At 40.1% G+C, this 25,183-nt stretch overlaps 1 protein-coding gene across 6 annotated transcripts in view; it reads left to right on the top strand.

The window, feature by feature from the left end:
- OTUD7A (OTU deubiquitinase 7A) overlaps window positions 1-25,183 on the top strand; it is a 148,761-nt gene that overhangs the window by 70,666 nt on the left and 52,912 nt on the right. For 5 of the 6 annotated variants that reach the window (XM_057399120.1, XM_057399111.1, XM_057399095.1 and 2 more), the window contains exons 2-3: window positions 9,185-9,257; window positions 9,870-9,974. The gene's annotated coding sequence lies outside the window, so the exon portion shown is untranslated. Of the gene's footprint in view, window positions 1-9,184; window positions 9,303-9,869; window positions 9,975-25,183 lie in introns of all 6 variants that reach the window. The other variant, XM_057399103.1, reaches the window with a different exon arrangement.

Genomic DNA, 25,183 nt, shown 5'->3' with positions numbered 1-25,183 from the left:
TGTTTCCTTCATGCAAGTATTAGTATAGGAATAAATTTGAGAATCTGATAAATTTTCTTTTAAAATGAAAATGGATTAAGATTCCTATGCAGGTAGCATTGTACTCATAAGCAGTTCTCTGTTTTGTCGCCTGAGCATGCCATTGCACTGTGTGCTTTATAAAGATGGAATGAAGTTTGCTGAGATTAACTTTAACCACTGTTTCTTGCTTCTGATCCAGTGTAATTTCTTTAAATGGTCTGACTCTAACTGAAGGCATATAGAGAAATGGATCAGGTATTTTTGAGGATTTACCTAAAAAGGTGACTCATGAATGATAACCTAGCTTGATTGGCTGGCGTGAGTCAAATGTGTAATACCAGGTACTCATAGTACAGCATGGCTCTTTTGAGTATAAGAATTGTCTGCTAGCTGGTTTTCTTTAAACCATCTGAAGCAGATCTTCAGCATGACGTCAGTAATACATTCATAGTAGGACTTGGGAAGGCATCAACATTTCCAGTGGTGTGAAGTAGTTGAAGCAGAGTTTGATGGGGTCAAGGACAGCTCAGCCACCACCCACTGCTGTTGGTTTGGGAGTAGTGAGATGCTGTGGCAAACAGCTGGTGTTCCTGAGTAATTCATTCTGCTGTTCCCACCTCATCACTCTGTCTAGGGTGTGGGGGTGGCCAGGTATGTTTCTAGGCAGGGAAGTCATTAAGATTAATGTCACCAATCATAGTCATATTATGGGGGAGGAGGGACATGGTTCTGTCCTTCTCTTACCCCTTGTAAAGCATTTATGCACTCATTTACTTGATGCGTATGAGCATCAGTACAAAGGATAGGGGAGCAGCATGCAGATGGCCAATTATTGTGCCTTATACTTGTAAGAGGGCTTGTGTCCTTAGTCTCACCTCTCTGTCAGTGTGCCAAGCACTAGGCTACAGACCTATATGAAGGTGCAGGAAGGGTCTTTCCCAGAAAGTTACTGTAACCTGGCATAGTGTGCTGTGTGTATGTTGTTTGCTGGACTGAATAAGGTAGAGCAGAGTGTCATCCTGCTTATTGTAATGCCAACATCCAATCCACCTGAGGCCGTGGGGGCCAGCAAAAAAACCGAGCCCAGTAAATGGGGTAGTGCCATTCAGACAAGTTGTGAATAACTGGAGATAAATGAGAATTGTTTCTTCATGACCTCTGAACCTGTTTGCATGTTTTTCTGAAGGGTGTTCTTTCAGGTAAGACAGTGAAGTCTCTCTAATTGCTCCAGAAGGAAAAGGTCTGGGAGGGAAATGAACTCTGTCTTTGACAAATAAAATCAGGTAACAGAGGCAGTGAGGGATGTTCCTTACATTTAAGGTGTTTATATGAACCAGTCCTGATGAACTGCATTACACCTGAATTTGGCGTTACAGATTCAGAGGAAGGAAATTCTTTTCTTATCTTAAGCTTTTAGTCACTGAAACCAGAAAAGTGTCTGCTTTTTGTTTTTGTATAGAGTGCTGTTGCTTTTGATATGCAAATGGTGCCTTGTGCCCTAACCTCAGTCTTCCAGAGAGCAAAAGGAAGAGCAGAGAAAAGTGCGTGTGGTGCAGGAATTCAAATGATATGAGAACAGGGTTCCTACTCTCTTTCACAATTCAGTCCCAGATTCCAATAAAGCAAAAAGATCAAATCAGTTTGGACTCTGAGGGCAAGGATTGCCCTGTGTGATAAGGGACATTAGAGAATTTTTGCCTGTAATGAATAGAAAAGGTAATTGAGCTTACTGAATGCTAAAGCAGCTGTAGTGAGCAGTAATAGAACTGAGTGGGCTGTAGCTGCGTGACAGCTCATCATATAATCATCATGTTTTCCACTTAGAGCATCTCTGAAAAACAAGAAAGATGGTTTAATTTAATTTTATAAATCCTTCACTGACATTGGCCTATAGATACATATTTTGAGTGATAGAGCTGTCTATGTCCATTCTCCTTCCTCCACCTCATTAAATCATATGGAGAATTTCCCTGCGTCATTTTTCTTTTCCCTTGATCGTCTTCTCTGGTACAGAGGTAGGACTTGCTCTGCTGGCATCTCATGATGCAGAAGCAATCCCTCAGCACAGCACAGATGTGTGCATGGTTCAGTGTCTTTGACACTCTCCATTCTCTTTCCTGCCCACCTTGAGGGGGCTGCCAGTGAGGAGCACAGATGGGCAGCAACCCGAGCAGCAACCCAGCAGCTCTCTGAATACAGCCTGTTGGCATTGCCACAGCTCAGCCCTGCAGTGTGGATGAGGCAGGCCATAGCCTGCCTTGCTACTCTCTCAATCCTCAGTTCTAAGAAGCTGGTTTAGGCCAAACAATGCTTCCGTGATGACAGAAAGCAGTAGCAGGTTCCCAGGTTTTATGGGAAGCTCTCACCAACCTCCAAATCAGACTTCTTTTTTTTTTTTTTCTTGCATTCACGGGAGAGTAGCAACTGAAAAATAGCTTTATTTGGTGAAGCAGAAATTAAAGGAGAATAGATCTCATGAGAAGCTAAAATCAGTAGATGACTGTGCTTTATGCTTTGAGTCTTTAGGCATCAGGACATGCTAGTTTTGCATTATATTTTCTCACCCAGTAGTGACTAGAAAGGTCCTATCATACCTGATCAGGTCCTTTGAAATATGGTGCAAAACTGTTCTTCATCAGTGGGCTTTGGAGCTTGTCAGGGTTTGTATCTAGCGGTGTGGTTTATGGTTATGATCCTTTTAGAAGTGAAATTGTGTTTATTATTTGTAAAGGCAAAGCTGTCCCTATGAAGTTGATGAAGTGTTGTAAAGAAGTCTTGAAGGGTGAAACTATGGCTGTGTTTTTCCTGTGAAATTAGCAAACTGTGTGATTGGTGTGGATTGCAAAGAGTAACTTGAATTGCTTGCATTTTATATTCTTTCAGAGGAAGGTACTGTAGTTTGCAGTTACAGTGCCCTCCAGTTCTTTGCTAATGTTTGTGTGGCTCTCCCGCAACAGGTTTTCCTGCTGTAATGAACCACTGAAGTGTTTGTGAGCTTGGAAATTACTTTGATAGCTTTCAGAGAAAGTTCATAACATGGCTTTGTTCAGTTGCTGTTGTGGGGTTTTTGCATGTGTATAAAATTCAGAACTAGCTTTTTCTCCAAAATGTATTACAGCAAAGTTAGTTAGAAATCAAGAATATGAATTTAAAATAAGCCATTCATCTTTTGCCACCCAGGAAGGAACGAAGGACATACTTTTAGATTAGTAAAAGGTTTGTTATGTCTATAGTGGAGTATGATGGAGTTGTGATTAGAGACTTTGATTAGTGAAAATAGCTACTGATTAGACACTAGTTCAAAATGTGTCTTCTTGTACCAGAGTCCAAGAGGCTAATGGGAAAGCATAACAACCAAGGCAGATTTTTATATATAAATATATGGATACATACACACACATATAAATATATTTTAGATATTCTTTTTTTAAACTGAAACCTTATATGAAAGTTTTCAAATCACAAAAAAAAGTTACTGCAGGTCAAAGTCAGTGTTAGCATTGTTTAAAGATGAGACATATTACTTGATCTTCCCCTGAGATTTTTGTTTGCTTATTAGTAGAGTTCACAGTATTTAGAGGATGATTATAGATGAAGTTCATGGAAAACTTCCTCTGACCTCGCTGAAGTTAGAATTTCCTCCTGTGGTCAAAAAGATCTCAGAAACACACTGTCATATTGGTGACTAGGTGTTTGCTTTCATGTAGAACCAATCATAGAATAGTAAGGGTTGGAAGAGACCTCTGGAGATCATCTAGTCCAACTCCCTTTGCTAAGGCAGGGCCACCTAAAGCAGTTTACCCAGGAACGTGTCGAGGTGGGTTTGGAATGTCTCTGGAGAGGGAGACTCCACAGCCTCCCTGGACAGCCTGTTCCAGTGCTCTGCCACCCTCAATGTAAGGAAGTTTTTCCTTATATTCAGGTGGGACTTCCCAAGGACTGGGAAACCTTCTGTATGAGGAAAAGCTGAGAGACCTGCATTTGTCCAGTCTAGAGAAAAGAAGGCACAGGGAGACCATGGTCCAGTATTTAAAGGGTAGCTACAAAGAAGATGAATACTCTCATTTTACAAGGAGTCACATGGAAAGGACAGGGAGTAATGAGCACAAGTTAGTCCCTGGGAGATTCTGACTGGACACAAGAGGACAATTGTTCACCATGAAAACAACTAGCCATTGGAATAATCTCCCCAGGGAAGTGGTGGATTTCCCAATGTTGGACACTGTTAAGATTCGTCTGAACAAGGTGTTGGGACATTTACCTTAGGTCATGTTCTGCCAGGAAAGGCTGGACCAGATAAGCCTTGAGGTCTATGATTCTTTTCCCCCACTTGGAAAGATGACATCTAGGATGAGCTGTTCCATCCCCTTTCCAGGGACAGAGGTAAGGCTGACTGGTTGCTCATTTCCTGACTCCTCCACCTTGTCATTTTTGAAGAATGGAATGACACTGGCTTTTCTCCAGTCCTCGAACACCTCTTCTGTTCTCCATGACCTTTCAAAGATGATGATTGACAAGTAGCCAGTCTAGGCAAGTGCAAGTAGATTTTTATGGCTCTAAATTAATATAAATTCAGAACAAAATAAATGAAATGATGTTAAAAGTAACTGTAAAAGGGAAAAAAAAGCATTTATCAGAAAGCAGTTTGGAAGTCCTTTAACTGGTTTACATAGGGAAAAAACAATTAAGGTTTGAAGTACATGTCTCATTTCTATGTGACCATATACCATATACAAAACCCCCAAGACATCAGTTTTGTTCCTTGAAACTTACTCCTTTAATAAAGGTAGAGCTATACAGAATGAGCTTGTATTGAGCTAACAGGTGAAATCAGAAAAATTTGTACTTAAAATCCAAAATCATTTTCTTTGTAGAGTCAGACAGAAGTGGTATGAGTTTATCAGGCTAGATACTTTCAGTATAAAATGTAACCCTTTTTCCCAAGGTATTTTCCCGGCATCGGAGTTCCTCTGATTTCTATTTCTCAAGACGTATTAATGCATGGGTACAGACAGTTACATAGTCAAGACCTACTTCTGGAGTTCAGTTTAGCTCCGTACCACTTTTAACTTGCAAAAACTCCCTTAGAACTTGTTTAATTGGGAATTTTGAAGTTTAAATTGCTAGGAAAAAAAAAAAACAACAACCTAACCCTACTAATTTGATGGTGTTTAAAAGAACTAATATGCACAGTAAAGTATAGGTGTTCACAGCACTAGAGAGATTCAACCAAGTTTTATGATCTTGTGTTTCTCAGTCTTCTTTACAGAGACTTGACAGGAGTAGCTGGTGCATTTCTAACAGCATGGAGGAGTCAGGTTAATTTAATGAAATGTAGATAGTCAAATAATTTAGTCTTACTCTTGGTTAGATGTTTATTGGTTATTGAAGAAAAGGAAGGCACTTTTGTTGCCCCAGTTTTGTAGGACTGAAGAGATTGCTTCACACTGTCTGCTTTGTCCTGGCTCTGGTGTTTTTCAGACCCTTGTGTGAACCAATTCAATCCAGCGCAAAATTCTTCCAAACAAAAATAAGTGACAGGGTTTTTTTTGTTGGCAGAGTGACTTGAAGTGGCCCAGGGACCACTTAGACAAGTGTCAGAGCAAATGCGAGGGAGCAAATGGCACCAAGTGGCCCAAACCAGTGCCACAGGGAAGGAAGAGGAATCCACCTGAAGCTCCTAGGTTTTAGCATCATCTTTGGGTCAGTACAGGCTAGTTTTGCTGGAAGAGTAATCTGAAGCAGATCTGTAGAGATTAGGGGTATTATCTATTGTTCGTCCAATTCAGATTCTACTTATTTCATTTCAGAAGATGAATTGATCAACTTGAGAGTTTAGATTTGGTAGCATTCTAGCATGGGCATGGAAAAGCGTCTCTGCTTTATGTATGTGTTGTGTATATGAAAAAGAGAGTTTTCTGTTGTAAAAAGGTGTCTTCAGCTTTTGACCAATCAAACCATTACTGTGTTTCCGTGACTTCACGCTGTTATGACAGATGCTCAAAGTCAGTAGCAACAAACATAAGAGGTTTATCATGTGTGAAATTAGAGCTTTGGATGAAAAGACTGCTGCCTCCAAGAGATAGACTGCTGAGAGCTAAAAGGGATGTGCAGAAAACTTCCCAAGATCTTGGTGGTGCAGTTTCTGTCAGTGTCCAAATACAGCAGCTTTAAAAAACTTCTTTAGTACCTCGTCATGACAAAACCTGAGGCCTGCTGTAAACATCAAACATGGCACTTCCAGCATACCTGCACTGTCCTCTTACAAACTCTCCTGAGGGGCCTGACCAGGATAAAATTGTTCACTAAGGTCCTCATTTGAGCTTCGAAGTTGGAAATCTTCAGTATGTTTCTTTGGGCTATTGAAAACCACATGTAACTACCACCTGCATGGCTGGAAGTATGTCTATTCTATTTTCAGAGGTAGAATTATAGATCTGAGTTTAAACAGTAATATAATCAATATATTCATAATGCGTATCACATAATCAAGTGTGAGAGCGTACAGTACTTATTAGAGTGTAATCATGTCAAGACATTACTACACCAAACCTTCGTGAATCACTCTTGAGAGATTGTCACATTTCAGTTATGCCATGAACAAGACCAGGCTGAATGTTGAAAGCCCTAATTACCTTCATAGGAACTTGCTGGAAATGTTTGTTGTTTCCACAAAGACCTTCTTGTGATTGTTTCAGTTTGAATCTGATGCCATTTGGTTTTCTTTCATTACGTATGAGTCATTTTGACAAACTCATAGAGTGAATGTATATCGAATTGAATACTGAGGTCAAATCAGTTGCTCGTATTGGCAATTACAATTTCAGTTAAACCTGTAGTTCCCAATCATAGATATAACTATGGCTTTTGCTATGGCTCTGCATGAGAAGGCTCTTGTCCATTGCTTGTGTTGGCATATAAATGTCACCCAAGTAAGATGAAAGCAGGATACTACTTTTCAATGGCCTAACTTCTGTTTTATTATCCAATGGATGCATGTAGGTATCCAGGGATGATTTTAGCAGGAGGCAGAGTAAACCAGGAAATACATTTCCTTGCAGCCTCTTACTTATTCCTTTTTTATTTCACGTTTTTCTTCATCTAGAGAGAGCTTTGTTCTGGCTATTTCTGAACTTCTGCAATTCAAACAGCTGTTTTTAAAGGCAGTTCTGAGAAACAAATGTTCACTTTGATGGACAATGATACTCCGATATTCAATGTGTGCTGTTTTTCAAAGTGTTAATTGAGTTTTGTGAGTGTCAAGCAGTTGGGCAGGATGTGGGGGCATCAGAGCAGCCCAGCAGGCTTGGGCTCTCTCTTTGTTTCTACCAGCAGCATTACTGACACACCACTTGTTCTAAATGATTTGTGTTGTGTGGCTTGTGAATGAAATGTTGCTGGTCGAGAGGGACCAGACAAACTCAAAGATCCTGCGCTCCATTCTTGGGCTTTCAGAGTTTTAGCAGAATTAAGTGTACTTGTATAATCCACACATAATGATACAAACACTCCAGTAACACTGGAATCTAGGTACCGTTTCAATCTAGAAGTCTGAAATAAAGACCTTGGCAAGAGTGGAAAAAGTACCTGGACAGTCTGTCGAAAACCTATCTTAATCTGGCATTTTATCTTGTTTCTTGTAATGCTGGGAATCAAAGGTGTGATACCTTTAGTCAAAAATGTGAGGTTTTGCCTAAGAACTTGAGTAGACATTTGTGAAAATGCTGTTCCTGACTGCATGGAGTTGCATGTTCTTTTTCAACACCTTAAATACGTTCTTCCTGTGACCATGAATAGGGAGGATATTTATTTTTTACTATAGCTGTTTTCCCATTCCAGTGGAATTTCACAGAAAAGTGCTCTTAATGTTCTAGGTGGCTGACTTGAGCTAACCAGGGGAAAATTCAGATGAACCTGGGAGGCAGGTAGTGTCTTACAGCTTTAAAAATGACCTGCCAAGGTGTGTTGTATTGAAATATATCTGTGCAACAACGTATACTAGGAAAAATATAGCTGAGTGAAAAAGGAAAACAGAAAAGAGTTTGTTAGTCTTTTTATGAAACAAATATATTGAACAAATATGTGGATTTGCTTACATTAATGTACAAGTAAATATAAATGTATATATATGAATTTGTTATGAAAAAGCAAGTATGATAGCCATCAAAACTTTGCAAGGTAAAAATATTTGAAGACCTGGACTAATGGAGAAGCAGATGGTGGTATCAGAAAGAATGATACTTAGGCAGAGCATCATGAACAGGCTTTAAAAGAAAATTACATGCTGATTATTGTAACACTCCTAACAGGTAAATCAGATAAAAACTGGATGAACTACAGTATGCTCACATATCCAGACAGAAAATAAAATGTTAGCATACGGCTCTTTACACCATTTGGGTCTATGCTTCATGGTTAATATAACTAATATTGTTGACTCCTCTAGCTCAGTCTGCAGTGCTTTCCTGTGTGTTTGCTGCTTGTTTAGGGTCTTTTTTTTCTTAATTGTATTTTTTTTTTAGCAAAATTGGTAAATCTCAGTCTGCAGATGAATGTTAAGGGAGTAGAAAGGGACTAAATATACTGGATTGGCTGGAATCATTTCCTCAGTTCTGTCATTGACATGGAATGTGCAGTCAAACCAGTGGAAAATCAGCTGTCTAAACTACATTTTGAGGTTTATTGCTGTTGTTTCTCTGAACCAGGAGTAAGGGGCCTGTATGACTAAGAAGGTGTCATCTGTTGTACATAGCTCTGCAATGGCAAAAGCACTCTCAATCTTAAGGCCATACTATTTGGGTAACAGTTATCTTTTTGAATCCTTCTGTCAAGGTTAATGCGTGCTGGTGGTCAGACACTGCTTCCCTCCAGAAAGTTTCCTTTCTGTTTCTCTGGTAGTGGATGTTTCTTTTGTTTAGTCTGAATTGGATTGGGCTCTCCCTGAAGTTCTTGATGGAAAAGCCATTGTGATCTCAATAGTGAGGTACTGAAGTGCTTGTAACAATCTTGGGAATGGTCAAAGCTGGAAGAAAGGAAGACGGTATTTCTCTGTAACAATGCTCCAGGGTCAGGGTGTGTAGCAGGAATGATAAATGGATACAGATCAGCACTTTATAATGTCACTTTTGGAGTAAAACATGTTTTGGTCTCTCCATTCTCACAGGCACATGATACTGCAGAGCTTCACGATCAGAAGTAAAGTCACCTGGACAGTTGCCTCCTGCCTTCCTAAATAGGTAAACATACTAGAACAGAAACAGGGACCTACCTACCTCATTGCTGTAAGTAGCCAAAAACATCCCCTCCACCGCCCAAATTAGCATCTGTCATTTAGCTGTTTTGAAATGCTGAGCAAAAGGGTCTTGCAAAGGAAACACAAATCTAATTTGTTTTCTGGTTGACAGCAATTAAGTGTAGCCAACCAAAGAAACCCACTAAAATTATTAACAAGCTAACAGCATGCCTGCCTGTGGCAACATAGAGCTGATGGATGATGCAGTGTTACTCATTAAATGAATCTTTATCTGTGCCTCCTAAAACTTCGATGCTAAGTTCCTAAAAAACACCCATAACATTGCCATGTTAAACTGCTGCAGCAGTTGATCTGTCACTGCAGAAGCTCTCTAGCTCTCTTTTGGGCTTAGTTCTTTGCTTTCATATTTCTTAACAGTTCATTCGATAATAACATGTCGCAACCCATTGTGAGACTTAAATGGAAGATGCCCATAGTAATAACCTTGTTAAGGACAGCCAGCTGTACAATGCAGTTGCTAAATAAGTGGTGTTTAGCTGATTATGAGCTGCTGTAAATTGCTGTTTACCTGTTGACTTCTCTGTCCTTTCTCTAGGGAGAAGGTGGGTTTTCTGGTGTGTATGCCTACCTCTTCCGCTTCACCAAGATGAGATAGGCATGTGGGAGAGAAGGGGGATTTTTGCAAGTACAGCCTACCATGGTAAGTTGGATTTTGTCCCTGCTTCTGCTACAGAATTTCTCAGTGATGCTAACTACATTGTTAAAACCTAACTTTTCACACAAATGCTTCTCCTTCCCCGGCAGTGTGTTAGGCATAACCCTTCCTTGGCAGCAGTGCTTGGTTAAAGAAGTTCTTCCCTACTGCTTTTTCCTCCCCTGCCACATAGTTCCACAGAACTGCTTGAGGTGACATTCAGTAAATTAAAGCAGCAAATTAAATGGAGCTGAAAATAATTACTTTCTGCCATATACACAAGTATGTGAAACTGTGGTCTGTATTCTTGATTTGACACCACAAGGCCTGTCCTGAACGTTATACTGAAAATTAAGTACATAGGAACTAGATCTTTAATTGTGAGTTGCTAAATACCCTTAAAGTTGTAATAAAGTGCAAGGACTCCAAATTAATAATGCTTTTTAAACTAATCTGTCTTCCTTGGCTCCATTTTTTAAATAGTATGGTAATTGCATACCTTACAGGCACATTCTTAAGAAAGATCATTAATGCTTTGTGAGACATGTATCTGCTGAACAGTTGAGCATGGAAGGAAAGAAAAAATCCTGAACCTTCCTTTAAGAAGTTCAAAAGGTTGAGTCACATGGGAATGTGGTGGTGTTATGATATTTGACATTCATGAAGTGATCTGTAACATTTTAATAAGGAGCAGCAGTAATGCTGTTGTCAGATTCCACAATCTGTAGATCTTAATAAGAATTGAGCTACACACCTTTTTGTAGACTTGGTACTCCCCTTCGTCTGTTCAACAATGCGTTTCCTTGTTTTCAGAAACAATTCTTGTTAAAATCTGCAACATGGTAAGAGGCAAATGTTCTGAAGCCACTCAGAGGAATAATGTTTGTTACCTTGGCATCTCTGATAACCGGCTGGTGGTAAGGCCAGTCTGCAGAGCCTCCTTGAGTTAGCTGTTGCATGGATTTGTGATGGTCTGTCTGATCAAGGGGTAGCTGAGTGGTAGTGCTCTTCAGATTGGCTTTAATAAGTGCTATGCCGATTTATGAATAAATACTTTACTTGTGTTGTTAGATACAGATTGTTAATACAAAGTGAAAGTATGAGGAGGAGGGGTTTTTAGCTCACTCCAGTGTCAGGAATAGTATTTGGAAGATAAGCTCTTTCTTATTAGGACTCTTAACTGTGAAGTAGATTAAATTTCTTTTAGGTGTCTTGATTCACACTGTACCTCATTGAGTTATAGTAACTATTTATTCTTGTCATGGTTTAAACCCAGTCAGCCATAAATCAGCCATGCAGTCTCTCCCTCACTCCCCCCCCTTTTCTTTCCCCCGCTCCTGAAGCGATGGGAAGGAGAATCGAAAGAATGCAACTCCCACGGATTGAGATAAGAACAGTTTAGTAACTAAGGTATAACACAAATCACTACTGCTACCACCAATAATAATAATGATCAAGGAAATAACAAGGGAAGAGAATACAACACCTCACCAGCAGCCAACCAACAACACCCAACCCAACTGAGCCCCGACCGATGCCTAGTCCAACCCCGCAGTCATCTAGGCCTTCTGGGTAACTGCCACTAGTTCTACCTCCTGGGCATAACGTGCTGTGGTGTGGAATACCTCTTTGGCTAGTTTGGGTCAGGTGTCCTGTCTCTGCTTCCTCCTGGCTTCCCCTCCTCCCTGGCAGAGCATGAGGCTCAGAAAGTCCTTGATCAGAGTAAACGTTACTGAGCAACAACAAAAACATCGGTGTTACCAGTGCTGTTCCAAGGCCAAAAGTCAAAAACACAGCACTGCATCAGCTGCGAAGAAGGAGAAAAAAATGACTGCTACTGCTGAACCCAGGACAATTCTACAGCAGTCAGTATTGAAACTTCAGCCCTATAGATGCCAGAGAAATTCAGCAGTGTCTCTCATGATTAGATTCATAGCATCTGTTTTCCAGTTTGCTTTACAAAAGGGCTTTTTCGTTCCTGGGTAATAAAGAGGTAGGAGCCTAGACTCTTGCAGTGGTAGGAAGAAATAAATCTTTCTGCTGGATTATTTCTGTGTTTAGCTTTTTATTATTCAGGATTACGTGAACTTGTATCATGAGATAAGTTGACCATGAGCAATGGAGATGAATAGGGGAGGCAGAGCTTCATAACACCAAGGCAGTGCTTCTAGCAAGGCTTAGGGAATGTAATGGCAGGTTCACGGTATTTTGAGTAGAAAGGAATTGGAAAAAAAAAAATACTTAAATTCAAACAGAAGAAACCTCCAAGCTAACTAACTTTTATCTTCTCTTGCCTTAGGAATTATTTGTAATACTTTTGATGCTTCCCCATCTCTTCTACATAGAAGAAGTTTGGGTCTCAAAGGTGGTGAATACTTATCATTGATCACAGTGTTTTGGGCAGACTGTTGGATTGCGTATGTCTTCCTGAAGGTGCTGGCTTTAGCTGACTTTGAAATGGTGTATGTTTCTACTCAACTTCTCTGCTTAAGTTGGAGATTGTGCTTTTAAAGCCTGAGCTACATCCTTGTTCTGCTGCTGATATTCCAGCCTTCAGTGGAGCCATTGTCAGTAGCAGAGTTCTGAGCTTCCATAAACATTGTCCTGACAAACCTTAAAAGAGATTTTGTAAGTAAGATGATTGGAAAAACTGTCATTAACTTGCAGGTAGTGCAAAGCTTAAGAAAAACAGAAAAAAAAAATGGCAAAAGAGCTCAAAAAGGTGTCCTTGACCAATACTGCTTTTATTTTTCTGTTCTAAATACACCAGCTGAGCAGTCACTTTGTGTGTTCTGCTGGTGGTGGTGTGCTCTCTTGTGCCTTGGCATATATGGTCTTGTTTTTCTGCTGTGCTGTCTCATGAAGTCCATAGTCAGCCGTTCAGAATGAGCTGGGTTTCTGTGTCTGACAGTTGTGAACTTTGATAATATACTGTATTGATCTGGGGACCTGAAATTATTTTTGTCAGTTCTTCTGTTTTCTTTCCTTGTTGAGTCATAATTATCCAAATATTATCTGGTATAGTTTTAAGAAAAAATAATTTTCTTTAATACCGCCAGGGGTGCAGTAAGAACATAAATATAGGCCTGGATAACAGTTCCATATTATTCTTCCTGGGTTCTTCCTGTCCGCATGGATTCTGAATAATCAGATTTTCATACAGTATAGAAAAAGATGACAAGAATGTTTGCATACAAGCAAAGCTTCATACTAAGTTAGAATTCTCTTTTCCTACTTCTAAGCCTGAGCTGTGCTTAGATTCTGTTGGGGTGGTTGGTTGGTTGGTTGGTTGTTTTGTCTCTGACTACCAAAGGTCTTGTCTTGAGTATAGATTCTTTCTCTGTCTCCCACATGAAGTGGGACTTCACGTGCCAAGCTCTCTTAAGGCTCCTGAACTGTTGCAGTGCTCATCAGTTCTGTCTATAGCTGTGGCACCATTTTTTTCAGAACTGTGTTCAAGCATTGCATACGGAACAATTCCCCTGAAACCATTGTCACGTCAGAAGTCCTTGTGAGTGAGGATGTTGCCCTCAGCCCCCACAAGTCCCCATCTTTCTACGGGCGTCTAACTAATTGTATCTGCCCTTGCCATTGAGCACTGAGCAGGCTGCATTGCTCTGTTCTGCGGGGGCAAAGTCAATCCATGTTAATGGTTTCTCTAATCTTTCAAAAGTGATTATTTTATTCGGAGCAGTGACGTCAGCCAATTCTAGTTTCATGGTAGTGGTCAGAGATAAGTAATGCCTGCGTCAAGACAAGTTAGGCTCTTTCCACATTTGGGGCTTGATTTATAGAATCATAGAATCATAGAATAGTTAGGGTCGGAAAGAACTTTAAGATCATCTAGTTCCATTTAGCTGAAAAAAAAATCTAAACGTGGTTTTCAGGAGTCATAACTTTATGGCTCATGTGGTTTACCTTCCTAACCTTGATTTCAAGTGTGTTCCTTATCTAAAACAAATCTTTTCTAGTGAGTCTCATCTGTACATCTGAAGTGTTTAATTCTACAGTATATTTTTGCTGGATTTTGCTTTTCAAGGACAAGAATAGTAGGAAATTGAGCAGACAAGGGAGCCCACAGAGCTGATGAAAAAGGAGGAAATTAAATGATCCATTTTTTCACCTTACATTGCTAATCTAAAAATCCTCTGATGGCAAAATTCACTTCTAAGCATTTAGTCATTTGTTGCAAGAATCAGTCCTTCTTGGATATCCCTTTCACCAGCTTTATAGAATTTAATTCTCTCTGTGCTCTCTGCACAAGACAAAAAAGAAAACTCTGTCTTGGATAGCTGAAACTTCCAAGTCATAGATGCTGTTGGCTTGCCGTCTTGAAGCTGTAGCCTGTTCTGTGTAAATCCTTCTGTTCCTACTAAGCTCAATGTCTACTTTGACAGGGGAGTTTTCAGGGTTGTAAATAAGCCCAAGTGTCTCTCACCCTCCCTTCCAGTGCCTGCTCTAGGCTCATCCTAGATCTGTATCCTAGATCCCACATCTGCACCAGAGGTCTAGAGGTCTGCTGTCCCTGAGGGCTAGTGATGGTATCACCTAAATCATAACAAACTACTACTTGCAAGTTTGTAGGAAACGGTTTTCTCTGGAGTGTAAGCAATGTCCCAGCACTTCCTGCTAGTTAAGAAGGTGGTTATCAATAGAAAACAAGCCTCACATTCGGTTTTCTGATGCAGTCAGTATAACTTGTCAGAGTGATAAGCCAGAAATGTTGTTCCATTCTGTTCAAGTGTCCTCTTGGCTGTTGCTGTGGTAGTATTTTTACACAAGTATGTTGGCTTATTATAGAGCAGTGGCATTTGCTTTTGTAAATAACTGGGACATACTACCTGTCACTACCGGCAGCTTACTCCTGAATTCCTCATTTGGCAGTTACTGTTAATTTTAGACTCATCTAAGACCATTTGATTGTAGTCTGTATGAATTTCAATATTAAATTTGTCTTAGGAATCTTCATTAAGATACAATTAATAAAGACTAGCTGCTGTACTAGGGTACTTGGGCTGCTCTGTCTAATGTGGGTGGGAGCAGAAGTGTGTTTTTAATTACAGGCAATGCTCCATCTTTTTAAGATTTAATTGCTAGGTGGATTGGTTATTTTAATTACTGTCTATTATGAGACAATTTTGTTACTACATAACAGTGTTTTACTGTATGAGGTACATATTGTCAGTGAGTGCAGAGGTATAGCTTTGCTTTTTCAAATGGAGAAAACAAACATTCTAGTTTATGCTCCTTACCTCTGGGATGTGCCTTCACAGGTTTCATTACTGATTTTGTCTGTGTGAAATAGACTCATCTGCTTCGTTATGAAATCAAAATACTTTTGCTAGAAGTAAAATACTTCTAAACCCTGTTCCATAGTGAGAAATGAGATTCATCCCCTTTTGTACAACTGTATAAATTATGGTTTTCACCCCCGAAAGACTTCATGCCTGTAAGACAGTAACTTCACATGGCTTTTCAGGCCAGTGTATCCAAGGAAAAATTTCATTTCTGTCTGAGGTAAGTTCTTAGGGAATTCCAGGAAGATTTTGCTTGTCTTGAAGATTTCTTGAAGCTTTCGCAGTAAAGCTTTGTTTTCCCAAGGCAGGTGCTTCTACACCTGCCTGAAAATAATTATATTAATACTTTAAAAAAATGCTGTGCTCTCAATGGACAGTCCAGTCATGAGGATGTGTTTTTAAGAAAAAAATACTGGTTTAGTTCAGAGCAAGAGCCTGTCATTCTAAAGAAATACATCTGAATCTAAGGAGGTTTTAATACAGTGTGACATGAAAATAATCAATACAGAGCAGTAGAAGGATACAGCTTAAACATTTCATGCAGTAGAAAGAGTTTTATAGCACTGAAACACTCCTTTTATCATTATTTAGCATGAAGCCCATGAGAATTTTGAGTGTTGTTTTTGCTATTAGTTGTATGGTGCTCATATTAGCCTAGTGTCTGCAAATTAAGCTGGCTGACAATGCTTACATGAGGAAAACATGAGCTCTGTCTCTCTCGATGTATTACTATTTTAGATACTTTTCTAATGTACTAGACCTTTAAAATCAGGTCAATTCAAAATAAATGTCATCTGTTCTACATGCTACATGGGCTCTGTAATAAATTCTTACATTGCAGAACCAAGCTATAGCCTAATCTAAGTCCATTCAGAGTCACAATTAATGTTGTTTTGAATTACCCCTCTTGTGAAGAAAAGAAGAATTTCAGGAAAATTAGACAAAAACTATCCATGCCTGATCTCTGTTTTATTAATGCGTGAAAGGGCAGAGAGCATATGGATGGAGATTCTGGTACTGTTTGTATAGCTAATAGGAGACAGTTGATAGAGAAGACAGGGAGTAACTCCTTTTTGGGTAAATTATCCCCTCTCGGTTCCTCTTGAGCTACTGCCATCACTTATTTCCTGGTCACATTTTGATAAATTTTGATAAATTTGGAACTGAGTCAACATCCTTTGTGTACTTCATATAATTATGGATGTGTTCTTTGTGTACTTCATGTAATTATGGATCTGTTCAAGGCGAGGTTGGATAGGGCTTTGGGCAGCCTGGTCTAATGGAAGGTGTCCCTGTCCATGCCAGGGCATTGGAACTAGATGGGCTTTAAGGCCCCTTCCAACCTAAACCAGTCTGTGATTCTATTTTGCTTGTATTGTTTCCCTGAAGGCTTTGAGATTTGGCGGTTTCATTTGTGTTCTTAAGTTAATTATTGATGCTTTATCATAAAAATGTATTGTGCACTGATGTGTAGTAAACTAACAAATCTCTTGTCTTAGTAAATGAGCAATGATTCAAAGGATGTCTTGACAAAATATCTTAGTTGAGCAGTTGTACAAGTAATCGGATGAATATGGTGAGGTATTTTATTTTGTGAGGGAATGATCTTTATGCAGAAATTAGGAAGGATTTGCAGTCTTTTAAGTGATTGTTAACAGAGATTTTAATACATACAAAAATCATTGCAATATGTTTTTTCATTGATTCTGGGAGCATTCTTGTAGTGGTATGAAGGACCGATTGGACAGGAAGACTCCCAAGGTCAGCTTTCTGTGATGATATTCTGTAAAGAGTCTGACTTTCAAAGGTAAAATATTATGGGAAAGTTTACAGCTTATCTGTAAGTAGCAATGGCAATTCTAATGTAAATGTTCTGAATGTCTTTCTGTTGGGGGCATGTTACCTGGAGCTTTTTAATTCTATCATTTGAATTATAGAGAAATACAGAGCCAGAGTATCAACCTCCTGCTGGAGGCTGTTTGCATAATTTTGGGCCTTTTGGCTATGGCTTTTCTTTAGGAGAGTGACAGGCTAATTTAATCAAGCAGCTGTGGATTTGTATATGCAGTCACATAAGCTCTGTAAAAAATCACAGGTCAGATTCAGGACTGTTTGAAGTTGCCCAAGAAGTTCTTCACGGCTGAGTCTCTTTTGGATTAAATCTGTTTGTGAAAGTGGTGGCTTTTCTTTTTTTTTGTTTTCCTTTTTAACTCAAGCCTCTAGTCTTTAGAGATCATCATAATAGAAACATTAATGCTACATGTAAGAAAATAGTAGTTGTTGTGTAGTTTCTGATTTACATATATTATGTTGCACATAACCAGGTCAATTTCTGTATTAATTTAAACACAAATACTCATGCCACTGTATTAGTTCAGGTCCAAGTTTAAATATTTGACTTACTTATGGTAGTTACCTTCTTGTCCTGGCACCTTCACTTTTACTTTAAGACTAGTACTTGAAAAAACAAATTATTATCAATGAGATAAAATTTAGCTTGTACCTTTTTATATTTTAAAGTATTATGAACTCCCCAGAAATGGTTTGCTTTTCAGCATCTACTGGCTGCAGCTTCAAGAAATGAGCTCATTCCGTCTGTCATGAAATGGAGAACACTGCTGGTTAATTGAATGGTTCAACAAACTGAAAAGCAAGATGTTTCTCCAAAACATTTGTAAGGAAGAGAAAGCTGACTCAGACAAGTGAATGTTGCACGTATTCGCTGTCTGGCAAACTGACTGATTTAGTGGAAAGTGACTGATACAAACAATAAAATCATATTTTTTCAAATAGCTTTCTGCAAAGCTCAATAGGGAAATGAGAGAAACCCTGTTTTTCTGCTTCTTCGCTGTGGTTGATCACTCATAAGCCACTGTTTTGATCAGCTCATTGTGTTGGTTTTTTGCAGGTGATGGAAGAACAAGAAAGGGGTTGGGTGCTTGGTGGTTTTTTTTCTTTTATGTGGTGTAAATCTTGCCTGTCTGTTGAGTATCTGTGTTGCCAAACACCACTGATCCGTTGTCTGGGGACCAGCTCCCCATGGAAATAGATTTTTCTCTCTTTCTCTCCTCCCAGCTATTTGTATTTCAGATAACACCTAACTGAAATTGCAGATCACTACTGGAATCATTTCTGCTCCATCTCCGCATTCTTTTATTTTGTACCAACAGTAACAGGATTGATTCTTTCTTCTTTGCTATCTGGCTAACAAGCAGGCCTGCCTGTCAGGCAGAGCCCTTTTCTGCTATGCTGCTTGGAAAAACTTCTAACAAATTGGCAGTATGTATTGTTCAGAGTGATGATATTTTGTTTCTAAAAATAATTGCCAGCAAAATCTCCCAATCAGCTCTGCTCTGCCTAGATCTGTGCTCTGCATAGATCAGCTGCGAAGCTGGAGTTTGCTCAGTGTGTCTTTAAAATAAAGACAGAAAAATTAAATGTGTGAAAGAGGATGTCAGTTTGGATAGCTTCAAGGAAATTTTATTTTATAAATCTGTCTACTTGCCAAGGCTTTTTTGTTATAAAAAGCAGAGAACAGTGCAGGTATTTCTGAAATCCCTGCTTAGAGATGTTTAGAAATCTGTATAAATAATTCCTCCTGCAGTAGATAAAACCGCAAGATATTTACGTGCTGAAGCTTGCAGTAAGCTCTGCAAAACATGTTCTAATTCTGTAGAGTGATGTTGTCACCACGTTTGTCAACTGATGCTCAAGGAGAATACAAATTCTGCTGTATTTTCCCCTCTTTTTTTCTGTCTAGTCGTCTGTGATGGGCAGCTTGCTTCAGGAAAGATTGTTCATCATTTAGTTCACAGGTGCTGTTTCCATGTGTGAATTTGGTACAGAAGTTAAAAAAAAAACCAGGCACTGTCATTATTTTCTTCAGCTGTTGTCTGTAGATGTTAATATTCAGTGTGGTGCAGGTTTTTGTTCCCCCCCCCAACAGGCTTATATTGCAGTCAGTGGTAATTTAATTTTTTTTTTTTCCCTGGCTTTCTAAATGGCCTGTTTCACACTGATATTTAACTCCATGTCCTGCTTTTCATAGAATGTAGTAATAGATTATGATGACAATGGCAATTAGAACTAATGGTCTGCTTCTTAGAGATGTTGAATATACATGAATCCTGCTGAAGTTGGTCAGAACTGATCAGAGCTCTCAATAAGCAGCGTGTGCTATTTTAACACCAAACTTTGAATATCTGTTTGTTGTTAATGCTTTTTTTGTGTACAGTTCTGCGTGTTTCGTGTGACACTTTCCTTGATTCATCAGCTTCCAGTTTTCCTCATTGAACCTCGGTATTTCCTCTTGCTATTATTTTGTTAATATTACCTCAATTACAGGGAAAACCCATAAATTGGGATTATCCATTTTTGTAACCACAGAGGAAGCTGTACTTTTTTGTGGGGAGAGCAAACTTGCAGAATGTTACCGAATTGATCTGACTAAATGAAAGAGGGGTTTTCTTGCTGCTTAGGGCATCTTCTATTTTCTTTCTGTTTTGACGAACAGCCATTCTTAATACTACAGAAGTTCACACTAGACACTAGATGTTTTGATGGAAATGAAGTGAGGTTTGTAGCTTGCCAATATGTATAAGCACAAGCCTGAAGAGGAGTTGCAACACAGAAAAGGAACTGATTCCAAGAAAACTGCAGTGAATTATAATAGCACAGTACTAGTTTAGCCATTATCTTTTAAAAAAAGATCTGCGTGGTGTATGCTATCATTTGGCAGAAAAAAAAAAAGCCCCAAACAACCCCAAAGAACCAAAGCAAAGCTTTAATAAACCCGCACAGAGGCCCAGCTGACCAAGCCTGCTGTTCTGTTAGTTCACTGAAGACAAATCTTTTCAGCTCTTCCTGCTGGCCCCCAGGAAATCTCTAATTGGGGTGCAAGAGGTCACTGACAGGTTTTGAAAAATATTTAGCATAAATCTTGTCTTTAATACTTTCTGTCCCGATCTTTCACAGACACATAGAAATTAGTGTATGCTCCTCATATGAACTGGGCAGATTGTTCCAGTATCCTCAGAGGCTACTAAACGCCACTTGGGTCAGTTTCAGTCAGTTTTAGAACAGCAGTCTTCAGTGTACTTAAAGCAGGTTAGTAGCCACTATGTAATTGATTATAGCCATATTTCAGTTCTTTCTGGCGACGCATGACCTTCACTGCATGGCTTTCCTACAGCCTGACACCCCGAGCTGAGGAAGGGTTCAGGATTCAGGTTTTCATCAGCTACATGACAGGCTGTGACCGCTCAGTCACTAGTGTAGTTATTGAGTTATTTAATGGCCTTTAATACTGCATCTGCGTTGTATTGTTCTGCACTATTCAAATGGGAGCAGGAGTGCTTACCCTGGATTTGTCTGATGCATGGTTTTCAGTTTTCCTGATGGGTTCTTCACAGACTGTCAATTATTTATATAGTTTAAGTGAAACATGCAGTTGCTGTACTTAAATTATGCATCTTCAAAATGCTGTGATATGAATCATTCCTGATTCCATGTCTTCTATCTTTATTTTCTCCTTTATATCTGTAGTGGTTCTAAAAATCTTAGCGATGGCATTAAAGCATAGCTCTTAGTAGGATCTTAGTTTAGTTTTCCAAACAAAATGCGATAACTGAGGAACTAGATGTTTCACAAAATTGAGGATGGGAGTCATAGAATGATAGAATCATAGAATAGTTAGGGTTGGAAAGGACCTTAAGATCATGCGGTTCCATCCCCCCTGGCATGGGCAGGGACACATCACACTAAACCATGTCACCCAAGGCTCTGTCCAACCCAGCCTTGAACACTGCCAGGGATGGAGCATTCACGACTTCCCTGGGCAACCCATTCCAGTGCCTCACCACCCTTACACTGAAGAACTTCGTCTTTATATCCAATCTAAACTTCCCCTGTTTAACCCATTACTCCTTGTCCTATCACTAAAGTCCCTGATGAAGAGTCTCTCCCTGGCATTCTTATAAGCCCCCCTTCAGATACTGGAAGGCTGCTATGAAGTCTCCACGCAGCCTTCTCTTCCCCAGGCTGAACAGCCCCAACTTTCTCAGCCTATCTTCATACAGGAGGTGCTCCAGTCCCCTGATCATCCTCGTGGCCCTCCTCTGGACTTGTTCCAACAGTTCCATGTCCTTTTTATGTTGAGGACACCAGAACTGCACACAATACTCCAGGTGAGGTCTCACAAGAGCAGAGTAGAGGGGCAGGATCACCTCCTTCGACCTGCTGGTCACGCTCCTTTTGATGCAACCCAGGATACGGTTGGCTTTCTGGGCTGCGTGTGCACACTGAAGCCGGCTCGTGTTCATTTTCTCATCAACCAACACCCCCAAGTCCTTCTCCGCAGGGATGCTCTGAATCTCTTCTGTGCCCAACCTGTAGCTGTGCCTGGGATTGCTCTGACCCAGGTGCAGGGCTTTGCACTTGGCATGGTTAAACTTCATAAGGCAGTTACCGATTCTGGTTTGCTGCATAATGTATCTGTGTGAGCTCTTTCTTGCTATGGCGTGTTTGGTCACTGTGTGCACTGTGCTGATGTGCTTAGTGCTGAATTTCAGTGCATTGTTTGAAACCATGGCAAGCTGGCAGCTAGCAACTGGCAAGCTAGCAGCTTGCTATTCTTTCTACATTATATGCACCTAAGGACTTACAAGAACTTTCCCTCTGTACGTAATGTGAATCTCAGAATTTCAATTCTGTTGGTTTTTTTAGGGTTTTTGTAAGAGAGGGAACTTTCCCATCAGTCTGTCACTGAACCTGTGGGGTGAACCAGTTGGTGGGATCAGTATTTTTGTCGGTGTTGTGGTTTAAGCCCAGCTGATAAGTCAGAACCATGCCGCCGCTCACGCACTCACCTCTCTTCTCCCCCCTTGCTCCTGGTGGGGTTGGGGGAGAGTCAAAAGAATATAACACCCATGGATTGAGATAAGAACAATCCAGTAACTAAGGTATAGCACAAACCACTGCTGCTACCACCAGTAGTAATAATGATAAGGGAAATAACAAGGGGAGAGAATAGAAAACTAAAAGGGGAAAAGGAAAAGAAAATAATAAACACAAGTGATGCACAATACAATTGCTCACCACCCGCCAGCTGCTACCCAGCCCTACCCAAGCAGTGATCAGGGCCTTCTGGGTAGCTCCCCCCAGTTTATATACTGGGCATGATGTGCTGTGATATTGAATACCCCTTTGGCTAGTTTGGGTCAGGTGTCCTGTCTCTGCTTCCTCACGGCTTCCCATGCTACTCTTCACTGGCAGAGCACGAGACTGAAAAGTCCTTGACCCAGAGTAAACATTACTTAGCAACAACTAAAAACATTGGTGTGTTATCAGCACTGTTCTCAGGCTAAAGTCGAAAACACAGCACTGCACCAGCTACTGAGAAGGAGAAAAATGACTGTTACAGGTGAACCCAGGACAATGATGAATGTGGAAAAATCAACATTATGTTTTGTCTTGATGTGAGGAACAATGCAAAGTGAATAGTAACAGTCAAGCCTTGTGTTTAAAATAGCTGAATTGTCTACATCAAGGCATGAGTATGCTGAAGACTTCATTTCAAAAGACTATACTGAACTCTTCATGTGTTGACTGTGCATTTGACATACAATTAAGCGTTTGAGCCTTTCTCTAATCTCTGTGTACAAGGAGATAAAGGATGCTTGGAGAGTTGTATCAATAAGACTCTTTCTACAGAGCTCATAATGGAAACACTTTAGATTTCCTTTAAACTCCTGCCTTCATATCACTGTCAGCTCAATCCACTGCACACATTTCAGAGTCAAACTAGCATAAACTAAGGAGGGAAGAAATGTGTTCCATTTCTCACATGGAAGGACCACTTGTCAGAGTAAAGAAGAAATTTTTCTTTTCCTTTTTTCTTTTTCTCTTTTTGTTTTTTTGTTTTTTTTTTACCTCTAGCTGGAGGAGAAATCATCAGTAACTTGTGACAGGCTGTAGAGGCTTGGGACATAGATAAAGTGGTGGATGTTTCTCATGCAGTGGTTACAAAGAGATGTCAAGTGATGAAGGTTCAGTACAGAAAGAAAATCTGTTTGTGCTAGCACTTCAGGCTGTGCTAGTGTGAAGTACCAGTTAGATTATCAAAAGTGCTTTACTCTGGGGAGTGACATAACTGTCAGAGGTGTCTGCAAGAACATGAAGTATTAGCCAGCCATAGATGTTTTGTAGATGAGCTGTAGATAGATGCTGTGTGTTGAATTTTGTACTTTGCTCTCACAGTTTTCAACACGGACATTTCCAGGACATAGCACAGCTGCTTTCCATAACTGGAATAGTAATTTCTTTGGTGCTTGTTGTTTCTCTTTAAGAGGGCCTATGTATTAACTGTTGCCATTTTTTAACATAACTCTCTCTTCCTTCAGGTGTTCTTGTTATTGGCAAAACAGACCTGACTTGGGGAAATCAGTGTAATTTACTACCAATCAAATCAGAGTAGGGTAATGAGAAATAAAAACAGATCTTAAAACATCTTCCCCCACCCCTCCTTCTGCCCAGGTTTAGACGTTGTGATTGGCTAAAAAAACCCAACATTAAGTCCTCTTTCGACTGAAAGAAGTAGGTCATGTGTTGGGTGGAAAGGGTTTTTTTTTTCTATGCAGCTCATGTATTAAACAAAACTATGGAAATGTTTTAATCATCATTTGCTAATACGTAGCTGAACAAAAGAATATACTTGAGTGCTTGATTTTCTCCAGGACAGTGGCAGAAGTTAACTTCTCCTTAGCAAAAACATCATCGTTTGATTTTGAAGGCTGCATACAGTTTTTAGTTATTTCCCCACAGCTAATAGGAGTTTCATAGTACAGCTATTTCAGTTTGTTAATGTGGTATTCACACTTGATGGTTATTTCTATCCTTTGCAGTCGAAGTATCTTTAAAGGTGTCACAGCTATGAAAAGTTACCTCTGTAACTTGGTGAGGGTTTTCCAGTTGTTGGGATTTTGTTAAGTTCCATGAGGGTGATAAAGATGAGGGTCGTAGGCATATTTCATTTGTCTGATACTTACATTTCCTCTGCAATGTACAAGATAGTTATTTTTATGTTATTCTGAACTTTAATTTATTTCTGTATGAGGTTGACTGTGGCGCCGTACATTCATGAGGAAGTTTCAACAAAGAATTGAAAATAATTCTTTGGTAAGATAAAGAGTGGCATCCCTCAGGGATTGGTGTTGGGACCGGTCTTGTTTAACATCTTCATCGCTGACATGGACAGTGGGATTGAGTGCGCCCTCAGCAAGTTTGCCGATGACACCAAGCTGTGTGGTTCGGTTGATACCCTGGAGGGAAGGAATGCCATCCAGAGGGACCTTGACACACTTGTGAGGTGGGCTGATGCCGACCTCATGGAGTTTAACCATGCCATGTGCAAGGTCCTACACCTGGGTGGGAGCAATCCCAGGCACAGCTGAAGATTGGGCAGAGAAGAGATTCAGAGCAGCCCTGTGGAGAAAGACTTGGGGGTGTTCATTGATGAGAAAATGAACATGAGCCGGCTTCAGTGTGCGCTCGCAGTCCAGAAAGCCAACTGTATCCTGGGCTGCATCAAAAGGAGCGTGACCAGCAGGTTGAAGGAGGTGATCCTGCCCCTCTACTCTGCTCTTGTGAGACCTCACCTGGAGTATTGTGTGCAGTTCTGGTGTCCTCAGCATAAAAAGGACATGGAACTGTTGGAATAAGTCCAGAGGAGGCCACGAGGATGATCAGGGGACTGGAGCACCTCCTGTATGAAGACAGGCTGAGAAAGTTGGGCTGTTCAGCCTGGAGAAGAGAAGGCTGCGTGGAGACCTCATAGCAGCCTTCCAGTATCTGAAGGGGGCCTATAGGGGTGCTGGAGAGGGACTCTTCATTAGGGACTGTAGTGATAGGACAAGGGGTAAC

The sequence above is a fragment of the Pezoporus wallicus genome, unplaced genomic scaffold (assembly GCF_028554395.1).
Source record: "Pezoporus wallicus isolate ANWC-B61680 ecotype Strahan unplaced genomic scaffold, APGP_CSIRO_Pwel_v1 contig_3952, whole genome shotgun sequence".
Lineage (NCBI taxonomy): Eukaryota > Metazoa > Chordata > Aves > Psittaciformes > Psittacidae > Pezoporus > Pezoporus wallicus.
Note: the sequence above shows the minus strand (reverse complement) of the source record. Positions and strands in the feature narration are given on the sequence as shown.